General features: G+C 41.5%; 1 non-coding gene across 1 annotated transcript; it reads right to left on the bottom strand.

Annotated features, from left to right (window-relative positions):
• Positions 1-10,538: 10,538 nt before the first annotated feature.
• LOC141715441 (small nucleolar RNA R71) lies at positions 10,539-10,645 on the bottom strand. The gene has a single exon (XR_012572205.1). It is a non-coding gene; the product is annotated as a small nucleolar RNA R71 (small nucleolar RNA).
• Between the last annotated feature and the right edge of the window lie 6,485 nt (positions 10,646-17,130).

Raw genomic sequence — 17,130 nt, 5'->3', positions numbered from 1 at the left:
GTTTTTAAACACTTGGGCCCTTAACCGGGCTTGATTTTTTCTAAAATTAGGCCCTTTTCTGAGATGGGCTTTTATTTTCTAAGCCCAAATTCCAAATCCTTCTAGGATTTTTCTGGATTCTTCCAGATTCTTCAAAAACTCAAGTTTTCTTCTGATTTTTGCTAGAATTCTCTTGAATTTTCCAGGAACTTCCTGGATAATTCCAGAACCTTCTAAGTTTTGGGCCCAAATGGGCTTTTTTAAGGCCCATTATCCCCCTTCCTTGGCTATATAAAGGTGGGGTGAGAGTTTGATTTCTCCACACCTCTCATTTCACCTCTCTACTCATTCTACAACTTCTCCTCATCCTTCCTCCAACTTTCTAACCTTTCCTCTCTCAAATCCCCTCCTTTAGTTTTCCAACCTCTCCTTCAGGCTTTTTCTAGCTTACTAATGGCTGACAAGAATTCCGAGAGGGCGGCAAAGATAGCCTCGGCTTCAAAACGAGGTAAGGATATCGATATTCGTTCTTCGTATATGTCTTTGATCGATATGATTAACACTAGGGGGGATGAATATCCCTCCACAGCACATCTTGATTCTTTTAATCATTGTAATACTTGGCACAACATAGATTTCAATAAACTAAATGCTCGTTATAACGTCCTTCCTCCTCTTAGATTAGTTCCAGTCTCTGGTGGTGATCGTACTTGCCACTGGAGACCCGATACTCTTTTCATTTACACAGATGCCCTTAATACTGGGCTTAGGTTTCCTTTTCACCCCTTCATTCCCCATTTTTTGGCTGATTTACAAATCAACCCGTGTCAGCTTCCTCCAAATGCCTGGAGGAACATTCTATGTTTTATGGTCTGCTGTCTTAGGGAGGGCTTTCCTCTTTCTGTAGCTGTTTTTAGGAAAGTCTTTCAGTGTTACAATAGTTCTTCCAGTATCTGCGGCTGGGTCTATGTCAAGCAAAGGCCCAAAAGCAAACATATCTTTAACAGTGCCTCTATTCCTGATAATAATCAAAATTGGAGGAATAATTTCGTCGGGTTACGTTGGGAGAATGGTGACTGGGGCACACTTTTTCAATCTTCCTTTGGGAAGGTTAGTGATGGTAGCCTCAAATCCATTCACTTAACTCCTGAAGAAACTATTATTTATAATGGGCTTACTCAGGATGATGGCACGACCACCAGCTGGACTCTCTTAGAGGAGTTTTCCCTGATTCATGTGGGACTATCCTCTGTTTCTCAACAGGGTATTTTTCTTCCCTTCTCAATTTTACTTCATTTCATGCATTATTAACTTCACTTATTTTGTCCTTTGCTTTGTTTCAGCTGCTAAGGAGATTAACGAGGACAATGTTCCTTTGGTTGAGGAGACAGCTAGGATGAAGAAAGCTCGGCTCGCAGGCCTAGAGACCCGGGGAAAGGCCACGGAGCCTAGCTTTTTGAAGAAGCAGAAGGAGCCTATAGGGGAGGCTTCAACTGAAGGAGCTGGGGGCCATAGCGCTCCTATTACTGCTGCTGCCCCTACTGCTGCTGCCACAGGCGCCTTTCAGCCTCTCTGGGGATTCCGCCGAGGGGACACCGTGGTTGGTTCCACGAAACACGCTTGGGATTGGTCCTACTATAGCGTGACTCCAAAGGACTTCACTGACGTGGTGGCTACCCCTGACCTTGAGAGGATTAAGCTCATGGGAGCCCAATCTCTGGCTTCGGTATGCCTTTTCTCTTTTGAACTTATCTTTCATTCTTGTAGCGTTTTTCTCGCCTTATACTTTGTTGATTGCTTTGTTTCAGTCTAACGCCTATTTTCAAGGCGCGGTGAGGCAAGCCGAATCATGGAAGCGGGCTTCTGATAAGGCCGACAATGCCCTTAGGAGGCAACAGAAGAAGTATGCTGCCCTGGAAAAGAAGCTCAAGCGCAAGGAGGAAGAACTTGGAGAGTCCAACGCCGAGCTGGTGGTACTTCGGGCGGAGAAGGATAAAGCAATAGACAACTATCTGGACTCGGAGGAGTTTACCCAATCCATGAGGATTAGGGACGATTCAGTCTTTCCCGGGTTTTTTAGGACTGGTTGGGACACGGCCCTTGGGACCGTGAACGAGGCTTGTCCTGACATTAACCCGGCGGACTATATCTGCCCTGATGACGAGGCTTTGCTACAGAGGTTTCGTACCCGAGTAGTTGTCTCGGATCATGTTCCTCAGGATCCACTCCTTCCTCCTCCCGAGTCTTCTTCCAGACCTGTTGAGGACGACAGCTCTTCCTCCTCCTCCGAGACGACGGAGACATCTAGTGAGAGCGGAGAGGATGATGATATGGACGCCGAGGGCACCTCAGCTCCTTAGAGCTTTTTCAGCCTTGCATGGCTTGTCTTATTGTATTGACTTAATTGTATTCAAAACTTATTACCCTTCGGGGCTTATATTTTATATGTTGCTTTTCTTGCCTTTTTCTGTTTAATATGCATTTGAGCCTTAAACATCCTTGGATTGAAATAATTTCAAAATCTTTAATATGAAGTCTGATTTTTCAAAACCTTACATAGCATGGGTTCGACCCTAATCAATAATAACTAGACAATGTAAATTCTACTGGAATATAAAATCCTACGCAAGCAAAGCTTCCAGGTGCTTTTAAACCTACTTGTCACAATGACAAGTGAGAATCGTACTTCGCCTATCTTACACGTAGTAAACCTTCAGGTTTTGTGCGTGCCAGGTCCTTGGGACTTCAAAACCATCCATAGTCTCGAGCTTGTAGGTTCCTCTACCTTGAACACTCTTCACTCTGTACGGCCCTTCCCAATTTGGGGAAAGCTTCCCTTTTTGTCCTACACCAGATGCTTCTATCTTCCTCAAGACTAGATCGCCTTGTTTAAAAAACCTTTCTTTAACCCTTAGGTTGTAGTAGAATGAAGCTTTTTTCTGATATTCTACTATCTTTGCATGTGCTTTATCTCGTACTTCATCAATTAAATCCAGGGCTAATCTCTGTCCTTCCTCATTTTCTTTCTCATCGAAAGCCTGAATCCTTGGAGAGGAATGTGATATCTCCACGGGAACTACTGCTTCCGCCCCATATGCCAACATGAAAGGAGTTGCATCTGTCGTAACTCTACAAGTAGTCCTATAGGCCCATAATATGGGAAGTATCTCATCCACCCAATTATTTCTCGACTTTTCGATCCTCTTCTTTAGTCCATCCAGGATTATCCGATTTGCTACCTCCGCTTGCCCATTGGCTTGCGGGTGAGCCACAGAGGTGAACCGCAACTCAATTTCATTTTCTTCGCAATACTTCTTGAATTCCTCATTATTGAATTGTGTTCCATTGTCAGTGACGAGGATACGGGGAATTCCATATCGGCACATAATGTTTTCCCACAGGAATTGTGCAACTTGCTTAGTTGTGATTTTGGCCAAAGGTTTGGCTTCGATCCACTTGGTGAAATAATCAATGGCTACAATCAGAAACTTCCTTTGTGCCGTGGCCATAGGAAAAGGCCCTAGAATATCCATCCCCCACATTGCAAAGGGAATAGGCGAGTTGATAGAGGTCAGCATCTCGGGGGGCTGTCTAACAACTGGTGCATGCTTCTGACAGCGATCACACTTCTTCACATATTCTTTGGCATCAGCCATCATTTCTGGCCAATAGAAGCCTAAACGGGTTATCTTATGAGCTAAGGCCCTGCCCCCCAAGTGTTGTCCACAAATACCTTCATGCACTTCCTCAAGAGCCAATCGTGCCTCATCGGGCCTGAGACACCTTAAGTAAGGAACCACAAAAGATCTTTTATACAGAATCCCATCTATCAAAGAGTACCTTAGTGCTCGAACAGTTAACTTTCGTGCTTCAGTTGCATCGCTTGGCAACCATCTGGTTTGAATGTGAGCCTTAATGGGATCGATCCATGACGTCCCCAGGCCTATGGGAGCCACAAGCTTAACATCTATGCTTCGCGTCTTTAAAACACGGAAGTATACACTTCCTGAACTTTCTTCTATCTCAGATGAAGCAAACTTTGATAGCGCATCTGCCTTAACATTTTCTTCCCTTGGAATGTGTTCAACATGACATTCATTAAATTGGGTCATCACAGCTCTTACTAGGCGGACATACTTAGCCATTGTATCATCCCTTGCCTCAAATTCTCCCTTTACCTGGGATATGATCAGCTTCGAATCTCCACGGACCTTTAAATTTTTGACTCTAAGTGTCCCAGCTAGACCAAGGCCAGCTATCAGGGCTTCATATTCTGCCTCATTATTTGTGGTTGGGAAGTCTAGCTTCATAGCATACTCAATTAAGAACCCATCAGGGCTTTGCAAAACCAATCCTGCTCCACTGGAGTTTGTTTTTGATGCTCCATCAAAATAGAGAACCCAATACTCTTTATCATCCTTCTCTTTGCTTTCATTATCAACTCCCTTGTCTTGAGGTATGGTATCTTCCTGCCCCCCGACTTCTTGGTTGGGTATGGTACATTCCACCACGAAGTCAGCTAGTGCCTGGGCTTTTATCGTCGTGCGTGGCTTATACTTGAGATCGAACTCTCCCAGCTCTATTGCCCACTTAATCAATCTCCCACTTGCCTTGGGACTGTGAATGATGTTTCTCAGGGGCTGATTCGTTAGCACCTCAATCTGGTGAGCCTGAAAATAAGGACGCAGCTTTCTCGAAGCCATTACCAAGGCTAGAGCAAATTTCTCAATAGTCGAATAATTCAACTCAGCACCATGCAAAATTTTGCTGACATAGTATACGGGTTTCTGGACTTTCAGTTCCTCCTTAACCAACACCGCGCTCAAGGCGCTCTCTGAAACAGCCAAGTACAGAAATAAAACTTCATTCAGAACTGGTTTGGCCAACAACGGGGCATGGCCCATATACTTCTTTAACTCTTCAAATGCCTTCTGATTTTCCTCACTCCATATAAAGTCTTCGATGTTCTTTAGTGACTTGAAGAATGACAAGCACTTGTCTCCTGACTTGGAGATGAATCGTCCTAGCGCAGCAACCCTTCCCGTGAGCTTCTGAACATCCTTGACAGTTTTTGGGGGTTCCATGTCCAGGATTGCCTTTATTTTATCGGGGTTAGCCTCAATTCCCCTCTTTGAGACCATCAATCCCAAAAATTTTCCAGATCCTACTCCGAAAGCACACTTCGCAGGATTCAACATCATCTTGTGGTACCTCAGGACCTCAAAAGCTTCCCTCAAATGGGTTATGTGATCGGTCTTCACTAAACTTTTGACTAACATGTCATCAACATAGACTTCCATAGTCTTACCAATAAGATCCTTAAAAATTTTGTTTACCAACCTTTGATAGGTAGCTCCTGCATTCTTGAGACCAAACGCCATAACAAGATAACAATAAACACCAAAGTCAGTGATAAATGATACCTTTGGAATGTCATCCTTATGCATTTTGATCTGGTTGTATCCGCTAAATCCATCCATGAAACTCAGCATCTCATGTCCAGCAGTGGCATCAATCAAAGTATCAATCCTAGGCAGCGGAAAACAGTCTTTGGGGCATGCATCATTCAGATCAGTGAAGTCTATACACATCCTCCACTTTCCATTAGCCTTTTTCACCATTACAGGGTTGGCTAACCACTCCGGAAATTGGATCTCCTCGATGAAACCAGCCTCTAAGAGCTTTTCTACTTCCTGTTTTATAGCCTCTTGTCTTTCCGGGGCAAAATTTCTTTTCTTTTGCTTCACTGTCTTCCGGCTTGGATCCACATTTAGCTTGTGAGTAATTAACTCCGGGTCTATGCCTGGCATATCAGCTGCTGACCATGCAAACACATCACTATTTTCTTGCAAAAATTTCACCAACTTCCCTCTAAAGGGCTCCTCTAATGTGGCTCCAATGAAAGTCTTCCTCTCAGGATCCTTGGGGTCTAAAGGGACCGAAACCAGGTCTTCAGCTGGCTTTCCTCTCTTCTCGTCATTTTCTCGAACATCCATATCTTCAATAGGAAGAACCTGCCCCCCGACTCCATCTGCCCTCAAAGAGGCCACATAACAGCTTCTAGCCATTTTTTGATCTCCTCTCTCTTCCCCAATCCCGTTTCGGGTGGGAAACTTCATGACTGAATGGTAGGAAGAGGGGACTGCCTTGAAGGCATGTATCCCTGTTCTCCCCATGATAGCATTATAAGTTGAACTAGCCTTTACCACCACGAAATCCAGCATCTGCGTTGCTTGCCTTGGTTCTGTACCTATGGTGGTTGGCAATTTGATTATCCCTTCCACAGGACATTCTACTCCAGCAAATCCATATATCGGCATGTCGGTTGGTGTCAACTGGGAGTCATTATACCCCATCCTCAGAAAGGTGTCGTGGAGCAAGATATCCACAGAAGCACCATTATCCACGAGGACCCTCTTGACCGGGCTGTTTCCTATTATCGGTGTTATGACCAGCGGGTCGTCATGAGGAAACTTGACTCCCTCTAGGTCAGAATCATCAAAAGCCAATGTTACTTCTGTCCTGGCCCTTTTCGGGGCTTCTCCTACAATATGCATAACCTCTCTAGTATATGCCTTTCTGGAATTTTTGGACAATCCAGCAGCAGTTGGACCTCCAAAGATCGTATTTATCACATGTCCTCGAGGTCTCGGCCCTCCATAAATGGCGTTTATAACTGGTCCTCTAGGCTGGGGATTTCGCCCCTGATCGTCTTGGTCCCTCCTACGATCTTCAAAGTTCTTCCTTCCACTATTATTCCTGTCCCCTCCTTCTCCAGTGTATTTGTTTAATCTTCCTTTTCGAATGAGGAACTCAATTTCATCCTTCAATTGCCTACACTCATCGGTGTCATGGCCAACGTCTTTGTGAAACCTGCAGTACTTGCTCTTATCTAGCTTGGCAGGATCAGCCTTCAAGGGCTTAGGCCAGCGAATATCTCTGTCTTTCTCAATCTCCATCAAAATCTGACTTCTAGGAGCATTCAGCTTAGCGTATTCAGTGAACTTTTGCCCAGGTCCTCCCTTCTTGGGGGTTGAATCAGGATTTTGTTCGGTTCTAGGATACTTGTCCTTAGCGATATACTCCAGATCAGTTTTTCGCTTCTTGCCTCCAGTGGGCTCATTATTTACTGCGGTTTTCCTCATGCTTTCTTCAACCTTGATATACTTCCCTGCCCTCTCCTGGAGCTGCAACATATTTTCAGGGGGACGTTTGGCCAAGGACATCTTGAAAAACTCATCCCTGGTTCCTTGTTGCAGTGCTATCATGGCTACCTTATCATCAAGGTCTGGGACTTTTAAAGCCTCCTTTGTAAAACGATTTAGGTAGTCTCTCAAAGTTTCCTTTGCTCCTTGCACAATACTCATGAGAGATGCTGAACTTTTCTCATGGACTCTCCCACTGATGAACTGCTTAATAAAAGCCTGACTTAACTCCCTGAACGATCCAATAGAGTTTGGGGGCAAGCGACTGTACCATCTTTGAGCCATACCCGACAGGGTTTGAGGGAAGGCCCGACACTTTATAGCATCATTCACGGGTTGCAGCAGCAGTGCATTAGAGAATGTCCTAACATGATTTGCGGGGTCTCCCGTGCCATCATAGGCTTTGATAGTGGGCATCTTGAACTTTCTTGAGATATGGGCATTCATTATCTCTTCCGTGAAGGGCGGAGTTGGATCATCAGGATCTCCAAGGGGAAGTAGATTGTTTGGATCAGTTCTTGGGACAACAGCCCTTCTTCGCACCGGACCATCCAGGTCTATGACAGGAGGAGGATTTCTCCCCCTAAGAGGTATCTGGGGTCTGGCGGCCTGGTGAGCCTCCAAATCACGCCTCAGCCTTTGGATCTCGGCCTCATGAGCCCTGATCCTTTCCTGCACTTCTTGGGGATTCGCCCCTGGGGTGCTTTGAGGGCGTTGCCTTCCATCAGCCATTGGCTCTTTGCCAGGACGCCTCCTTCTCGGGGCCACTTCATCATCCGAAGATTCGGAGTCTCTTTCAGTGTAAGGACCAGAAAATTCCCGATCCTCAGGGATAGGACCCAATCCTCGTATATAGGGGGGCGACTGTGCTTCGCTTCGCCCAGCATATCCGCTTCCTCCAACCTCAGGGTGAAGGGGCATCCCATAAGGGGGGTTAGTAGTAACAATAGTTGAATATTCATACCCGACGGGTCGAGAATTCACAGGTATATGTACTTGTTGAACTTGAGGATTCGTACCTTGAATAGTCGGGGGAGTTGTCCCTGTCTGGGCTTCCCCTTGAGCAGATGCATAAGTTGAGTGGGGAGGAATCTCCACGGTGGACGAAATCACCTGAGTTGTTCCGGATGGTGTTTCTTCCTCCAGAGCTCTAATTGTTCTCCGTGTTCTCGCCATGGTTGTTGTTGTGTTTCCCACAGACGGCGCCAAATGTTATGGATAAAAAACTAATATATATATAATTGCTGTATTTATTACTAAGATACGGGAGCTCAAGGCCTTTAATGGCTGCTCTCGTGTTTCGTGGCTCGATCTGCCTTTACGAGATGCCTACGTATCTCTGTGAGTTAGAGAATCAAGCCAAAAAACGTAGTTCTTATCTGTGGGGTGAGGCCCCTTATATAGATGTTGGTGGTCCTTGAATTGGACTTGGTATAGGAGACTTGGTGGGCAAGTCTCATAATTAGAATGGACTTTGGAGTCCTAGATAGTAGGAAACTGATTCCTTATCCTTTTAGGTCCCCTTGAGGCTTATCTATAAGGATTTATATCCTTATCAGGACTCTTCTCAACAGCTGATTTTTCCCTTATTAATTAATTACGAAATTAATTAATAATCAGGGCTTTTGGGCCTTTTTTATTCCACCAGACCTGATTTGGTCCATCAGGCTTAACCTTTCTGGTCTGAATATCATATACCTTCTTATTGGGTCCAGCAGCCCATTATCAGGATTTATTTATCCCTATCACCAGGGGTATTAGATATATGGGTGATTGGCTCTAGTGCAAGTGGGAGATTGTTAGTGTAGGTGCCCTAGAGGCAATACATTATTCTTTTAAATATTTATGTCGGTTGATCATTCAATAAATGAATTTATTATGACCTTAATTACTACGATATTTTGTTAGCATAATAAATGTCCTTAGAATCATGATACACATTGTATAGTTTAAGTACATGACTTGAACTTGAGATTATATAATATATCATATTCTTAAAGGTCCCTAGTCAAGTATTATTATATAGGACAATAATAATACATAGATAGACTAGTATGTTATTTGACAAGATAACCACATCTCATTGGTTATAAGTATGGGGATACTAAAGTCAATACATAGGTACATGTGAGAGTACATGGTACTGGACAGACCCACAGTGAGATTCTTCATGTTTAATAGAGTCATAAGAAAGACTCACAGTGATAATGGTGTAATGATCCTTTAACTTGAAATCATTATATTTCTATACGAGGATTAATATACTTTGACTACATTAAAAGTTACTTTTGACCGGGTGATGATAAAAGTGGACATTGGGTATATCATGAGTCGTATGAGAAATATGAATAATAGATAAAGGATTTAACCCTCCTATAATTAGGAGAGATATTATTGGCCTCTTGATTGAGTGAGACTATAAAAGCATGGCCATGCTCAATTAATGATTTGTCTTGATAGTCTACTCATGGATCAAGTAAACCCGGATTAAATGTTGAAGAGGATGACTAAATACATGCCTCGAGTTTAATCTATAATATGTATAGTTAAAGGGATTATATTACACGAAAAACATTAATCATAAAAGGTTTTATCTAATTACGATTTAATTATTGTTTAATTGGGTAACAATGATGTATTAAATAGATACCGCTCATTGTTTATAATTTTATTAGAGAATAAAATTATTTCCAATTAAATAATAGCCTACAGGGTCGCACAAATAGAGCACTTAATGGAATAGTTAATTTAAATTATGGATTTAAATTAATTGATGATTATTCGAATTTTATTATAATTAAGTAAGACTTAATTGAGATAATATAAATTTGAATTAAAAGGAATGTTTTTTTGCCCATAATAATTAAGTATGACTTAGTTATTAATTAAATAATAGAAATTCATTTTTATTATTTAATCCAATACCTACTAGGGTTGGGATTTGCTGTTATGGGCCTTTTTAATCAGCCATTATAAATACATAATGATAGGTTAAAGAGGCTTGCACAATTTTTAGAAAACCCTAGCAGCAAAGAGAGGCAGAGGCAATTCGGATCGTCAAGAAGGAGGCTAGTACATCCATTCCATAGTCAAGTTCGTGAGACGTTCTTGAAGGTGCTCGTGTGGATACCATAGAGGTGTTTATGCGAGAGGTAGACACAAAGCGTGATAGCTAGGATCTCCGTTGAGTTCGTGAAAGTTAAGCTCTTGAAAAGTATGATTCGTTATCTCCATAATATGCCCATAATTATACATGGATCCTGTTTTTGGGTTTCGAAATTTTTATTTTATTTACGTTTATCCGCTGCGTTTTATGCCTCGGAACCCAACACTTTCCTAAAGGCATTGATAGCTGCAATCAGGAATGCTCTTACTCAATTTATGCAGCAATGCGGAGAGTCTTTGTGTGAGGCTTGGGGGCGTTATAAGGAGATTCTTAGGAAGTGTCCTCGCCATGGGATGCCTGACTGGATGATAATTAACTGATTCTATAATGGTCTGGGTGCAACTTCTAGACCCATGCTTGATGCAGCATCAGGTGGAGCCTTATGGGCTAAAAGCTACGATGAAGCTTATGAATTGATTGAACTGATGGCTGCTAATGAATACCAGAATCCTTCTCAGAGACTAACTCAAGGCAAGGTAGAAGGTATTCTGGAGGTAGATGCGGCTACTGTTATAGATGCTCAGCTAAAGGCTTTGACGATGAAGGTGGATTATTTGGCTAATAATGGAGTTAATCAGATCACTAGTGTCTGTGAGCTTTGTGTTGGTGCCTATGAGATGGAGCAGTATGTTATTTCTAGTGAATTGGCTCATTTCGTGAGCAACTTTCAAATGTCGCAGCAACCAGTTCCAGCCACCTATCATCCCAACAACCGCAATCATCCTAACTTTAGCTGGAACAACACTCAGAATGTGGTACAACAGCCTTATCAGTAGTATGCAGCAAAGCAATACAACCCCCCTGGTTTTTAGCAACCACAATATGTACCAAGACAACAAATCCAGTTGTTACAATCTAATGAAAATCTGAATTGGAGGAGTTGAGGCTCATGTGCAAGAGCCAAGCGGTATCTATTAAGACCTTGGAGAATCAAATTGGGAAAATTGACAATGCCTTGCTGAATCGTCAACCTGGCTCACTACCTAGTGACACTGAAGTTTCAGGAAAGAAGGAAGATAAAGAGCAGTTTAAGGCCATCACATTGAGGTCTGGGAAGGTGCAAATCCCGAAAAATCTCAAGTTTCGGAAGATGAAGCAGTGGATGAGGAAGAAGCACAGAAGGAAGTAAAAGTGGAACCAAGGAAGACTACTGTGGAACACACTTCTCCTGAGGGTAATATAGGGGAGAAACAGATTTATCCTCCACCTCCTTTTTCTAAGAGGCTGCAGATTAAAAATCTGGATAAGCAGTTTGAGAAGTTTTTGGAGGTGTTCAAGAAACTTCATATCAATATACCTTTCGCTAAAGCTCTTGAATAGATGCCTAGTTATGCAAAGTTTATGAAAGGTATTCTCTCTTGAAAAGTGATGCTTGATGACTTAGAGACCATTGTTCTCACGGAGGAGTGCAGTATTGTGCTGCAATAGAAGTTGCCTCCAAAGCTTAAACATCCTGGAAGCTTCACTATTCCTTGCACTATCAGAAACTTATCGTTCGACAAGTGTTTGGTGATTTGGGAGCTAGCATCAATCTGATGCCCTTGTCTGTCTTCAAAAAGTTGGATTTACCTGATCCAAAGTCTACTTATATGTCCTTGCAGTTGGTCGATCACTCTATTACATATCCACGAGGTATTATGGAGGATGTCTTGGTCAAGGTGGATAAACTCATCTTTCCTGCAGACTTTGTAATTCTTGATTTTGAGGAGGATAAGAAAATTCCCATAATCTTGGGAAGACCATTCTTGGCTACTGGCTGAACCTTGATAGATGTGCAGAAGGGTGAGCTTACCATGCGAGTACTAGATCAGGATTTAACTTTTAATTTATTCAATGCCATGAAATTCCCGACTGAAAACGAGGAGTGCTTAAAAGTGGAATTGGTCGATTATGTGATTACTTCAGAACTTGATCAAATGCTAAGGTCTGATGCCTTAGAGAAGGCCTTGTTGGGGAATTTAGATAGTGAAGATGACAAAGGTGATAAGCAGTTGCAATATTTGAATGCTTCTCCTTGGAAGAGAAGGCTGGATATGCCTTTTGAATCTCTTGGAATGTCTTAACTGAAAAATGCTGAGGGGCAACTCAAGCCTTTTATTGAGGAAGCTCCAACACTTGAGCTTAAACCTTTGCATAAACACTTGATGTATGCTTTTTTAGGTGATGCATCTACTTTGCCTGTTATTATTGCATCTGACCTTTCAGGTAGTGATGAGGAAAAGCTCTTGAGAATTCTGAGAGAGTTCAAATCGGCAATTAGATGGACTATAGCAGATATCAAAGGAATCAGCCCTTCTTATTATATGCATAAAATTCTGCTATAGGAAGGTAGCAAGCCAACGGTTGAGCAGCAGAGAAGGCTTAATCCGATAATAAAAGAGGTTATGAAGAAGGAAATTCTAAAGTGGCTAGATGTGGGGATCATCTACCCCATTCTAACAGTTCTTGGGTGAGTCTAGTTCAGTGTGTGCCAAAGAAAGGAGGTATCAGAGTTGTTTCTAATGAGAAGAATGAGCTCATTCCTACTCGAACAGTCACGGGGTGGAGAGTTTGCATGGACTACAGAAAGCTGAACAAAGCCACGAGGAAGGATCACTTCCCTCTTTCTTTTATTGATCAAATGCTTGACAGGGTGGCTGGGCATGAGTACTATTGTCTTATGGATGGCTATTTGGGCTATAATCAGATGTGCATCACTCCAGAGGATCGGGAAAAGACTACCTTTACTTGTCCATTTGGTAATTTTACCTTCTGAAGAGTTTCTTTTGGGTTGTGTGGAGCACCTGCCATATTTCAGAGATGCATGATGGTTGTCTTCTCTGATATGATTGGTCAGAATATGGAGGTGTTCATGGATGATTTCTTTATGTTCGGTGATTATTTTGACGAGTGCTTGCAAAATTTTGGCGCCGTTCTTAAAAGGTGTGTTGAGACCAATCTGGTTCTCAATTGGGAAAAATGTCACTTTATGGTGCGACAGGGCATTATTCTTGGGCACAAGGTCTCTAGTAAGGGTCTTGAGGTAGATAAAGCCAAGGTGGGGATCATTGAAAACCTTCCTCCACCAAAATATGTTAAGGGAGTCCGCAACTTTCTTGGTCATGCGGGTTTCTATAGGCGGTTCATCAAGGACTTCTCAAAAATCTCTAAACCCTTGTGCAATCTTCTATAGAAAGATGTCCCTTTCAAGTTTGATGATAAGTGTATTACTGCTTTTGAGATCTTAAAGAAGAATTTAATCACGGCACCTGTCATAACTGCACCTGATTGGAATGAGCCGTTTGAGATGATGTGTGATGCAAGTGATTATGCAGTTGGAGCAGTTCTTGGGCAGAGAAAGAACAACATATTTCATATGGTCTGCTATGCTAGTAAGACCTTCAATGGTGCTCAACTGAACTATACTACTACTGAGAAAGAACTCTTAGCCATTGTCTACGGTTTTGAGAAATTTCAATCTTATTTACTTGGGACGAAGGTGACAGTTTTCACTGATCACGCTGCAATTCACTATCTCGTCTCTAAGAAGGACTCGAATCCTAGATTGATTCATTAGGTTCTGTTACTTCAGGAATTTGAGTTAGAGATCAAGGACAGGAAAGGTATTGAGAATCAATCTCTCTCGTTTGGAAGATCCAAGTGCAACTTCACAGGATAAGACATTGATAAATAAGACTTTTCCCGATGAGCAGTTATTTGGGGTGCAAGAAGAAGAACCGTGGTTCGAAGACATTGTGAAGTATCTTGTGGGCAATATTATGCCTCCATACTTGTCTTCTGCTCAAAGGAAGAAGTTTTTTCATGAGGTGAAGTGGTACATGTGGGATGAGCCATTTTTGTTTAGGCAAGGAGCTGACCAAATCATCAGGAGATGTATTCCGTACAACAAAATGGGGGGGGGATCTTACAAGACTGTCATTCGACTGTTTATGAAGGCCACTGTGGTGGAGAGAAGACATCAGCTCGTATCTTTCAAGCAGGATTCTTCTGGCCCACATTGTTTAAGGATGCGTATCAGTTTATTTTGAAGTGTGATCGATGTCAGCGGGTTGGTAATTGTTAGGAATATATGTGCATTAGGCTGATGATATGTTAAAAAAAACACTTAAGTAGAAATCTAGTATTTGTAGCCTCAACGGATAAGACCACTTTGGCTATCCATTGATGGTGCAGCTTTACTTAGAAATAAGTCTAGTATTGTAGCACATTTCAGTCTCTGTATTCAAGTTATAATTCTTAGAAGTTGTGGGAAATTATAATTCATGTTGACTACTAGTGGATATGCAACTAGGAGGGCTAATTGTAGATATTTCATGCCTTGTAATTTTGTATAAATGAAGTGGTGTCAACTGATAACTTAAAGGCCTTCAACGGATAAGAAACAAATCCTTCAACGGATGTCTCTAAAGCTTCAACAGATAACATCCATCAACGGATGAGTGCATCAACGGATAAAGCTTCAACTGCTAAAGCATCAACGGATGAAAGCTTCAATGGATGCTCAGTTCCATAGCAGTTGATAGTGACAGTTAACAAAGCAGACAGAGGCACATGGGTTGACAGAGACAAGTGGAATGTGGTAGCCTCTTTGGAGGACAACAGAAAAAGCAGCCGTTTTCACTCTGGTACAAAAAGGAAAGTCAACAGATAATCCAATATTGTACTGGACAAAAATGGAGAAGAAACAAGTGAAGAACTATTTTTTAATTGTACTTTATCTTTGTCTTCACTTGTAAAACTTGGTAATATATAAACCAAGTTGCAGCTAGTAATTAGATATGAATTTTCCAGTGCTGTTTAGAAAAATACAGAGAGAAAATAATCTAGTTTGTACTAGGACGCAGATGTGATCAATTCTTTGAATCACAGATTTTCTAAATACACATCTCTGGTGGAACAACAAATCCACCAGAAAAGTTTTTAAGGTCTTTGTATTATTTGCATTTGTGTTTTGAATATACATCTGTCTGCACTTGCTTAAAGCAATTCACACACATTTGTCTTTCACTCACTTAGCCTTAAAACTACTTAAAACTCAAAAAGTTTTGAGATTTACATTCAACCCCCCTTCTGTAAATCTCATTGTTAGTTCTTTAGGAATAACAATTGGTATCAGAGCAAGCTCTTGACACACAAAGAGTTTAAAGATCTTGGAAGCTAACAAAGATGAGCAAGAAGGATATTGGTGTAAAGATCCCAATTCTTGACAAAGACAGTTATCACTACTGGAAGGTGAAAATGCACCTTCATCTACTTTCTCAAGATGAAGGTTATGTAAACTGCATTGAAAATGGTCCTCACATTCCCCACAAGGTAGCCACAGTTGCTACAGCCACAGTTGTTGTTGGCCAATCCATTCCAAAGCCTAGAGCAGAATGGACAATGGAAGACACTGAAGAAGTCCACAAGGATAAGAAGGCCATGAATATTTTGTTTAATGGCCTGGATAAAGACATGTTTGATAATGTGATCAATTGTACAACTGCCAAAGAGGTTTGGGACACAGTTCAGTTACTGTGTGAAGGTACAGAACAAGTAAGAGAGAACAAGATGCAGCTTCTCATTCAACAGTATGAGTATTTTCATTTTAAAGAAAATGAATCTTTAAATGACACATTCAATAGATTCCAAAAGCTGTTGAATTGATTGAATCTGTATGGTAGAGTGTACCAGGTGAAGGATTCATATCTTAAATTTTTAAGATCCTTGCCAAAGGAATGGAAACCCATGACTGTTTCTTTAAGAAATTCTCAAGATTATAAGGTCTTCACTCTTGAAAGATTATATGGAATTTTGAAGACTTATGAACTTGAGTTGGAGCGGGATGAGTTGTTGGAAAAGGGGAGAAAGAAAGGAGGTTCAGTTGCTTTGGTAGCTGAAAATGAAAAGGAAGAATGCAGACAAGAGACTGTGAGATCATCACCAAGCTTCAAGGTTGCTGTAAACAAGCAAGAATCAAGCAAGGGAAAGGAAGTAGCTGTTGACATTGAGGACAACTCCAGTCAAGATGACTCTGATGGAATTGATGAGCATCTTCCATTCCTGTCCAGGAGATTTGCAAAGATGAAATTCAAGAAAAACACTTGAGCCACTAAACCATATAAGAACATGGTGGACAAGTCTAAGTTCAAGTGTTATAACTGTGGCACAAGTGGACACTTTGCAAGTGAGTGCAGAATGCCAACTTCTGAAAAGAAGAAATTTGAGCAAGTGGACTACAAAAAGAAATATTTTGAACTGCTCAAGCAAAAGGAAAGGGCTTTCATCACTCAAAAAAAAGACTGGGCAGCTGATGGGGCTGAAGAGGATGAAGATGTGGAATATGTCAACTTGGCTCTCATGGCTGATTCTGAAGAAAATGAAGTTAGTTCATCCAGCAACCAGGTAATCACTAGTGATGTATCACAACTTACTAAAGAAGAATGCAATGATGCTATCAATGACATGTCTACTGAACTATATCATTTGCGTGTGTCTCTTAAATCTCTTGCTAAGGAAAATAGTAGGATTAAAGAGAACAATTTGTTTTTAAGTGATAGAAATGTTGTGCTAGAAAATAAGTTGATTGACCTTGAGAAAATTTAACTGCATTATTTATCTGTTGAAGATGAACTAGCTGAATCTGTTAAGAGAGTAGAAATACTTTCTAAACAATTAGAAAGAGAGCAAGAGGTGATTAAAGCCTGGAAAACATCTAGGGATGTTAGTGCTCAAATTGCCAAGGTTCAAGGAATTGAATCATTCTGTGAGAATGTCTGGGAGAAAAACAAAAAAAAATAG

The sequence above is a fragment of the Apium graveolens genome, chromosome 3, assembly GCF_009905375.1.
Source record: "Apium graveolens cultivar Ventura chromosome 3, ASM990537v1, whole genome shotgun sequence".
Classification (NCBI taxonomy): domain Eukaryota; kingdom Viridiplantae; phylum Streptophyta; class Magnoliopsida; order Apiales; family Apiaceae; genus Apium; species Apium graveolens.
Note: the sequence above shows the minus strand (reverse complement) of the source record. Positions and strands in the feature narration are given on the sequence as shown.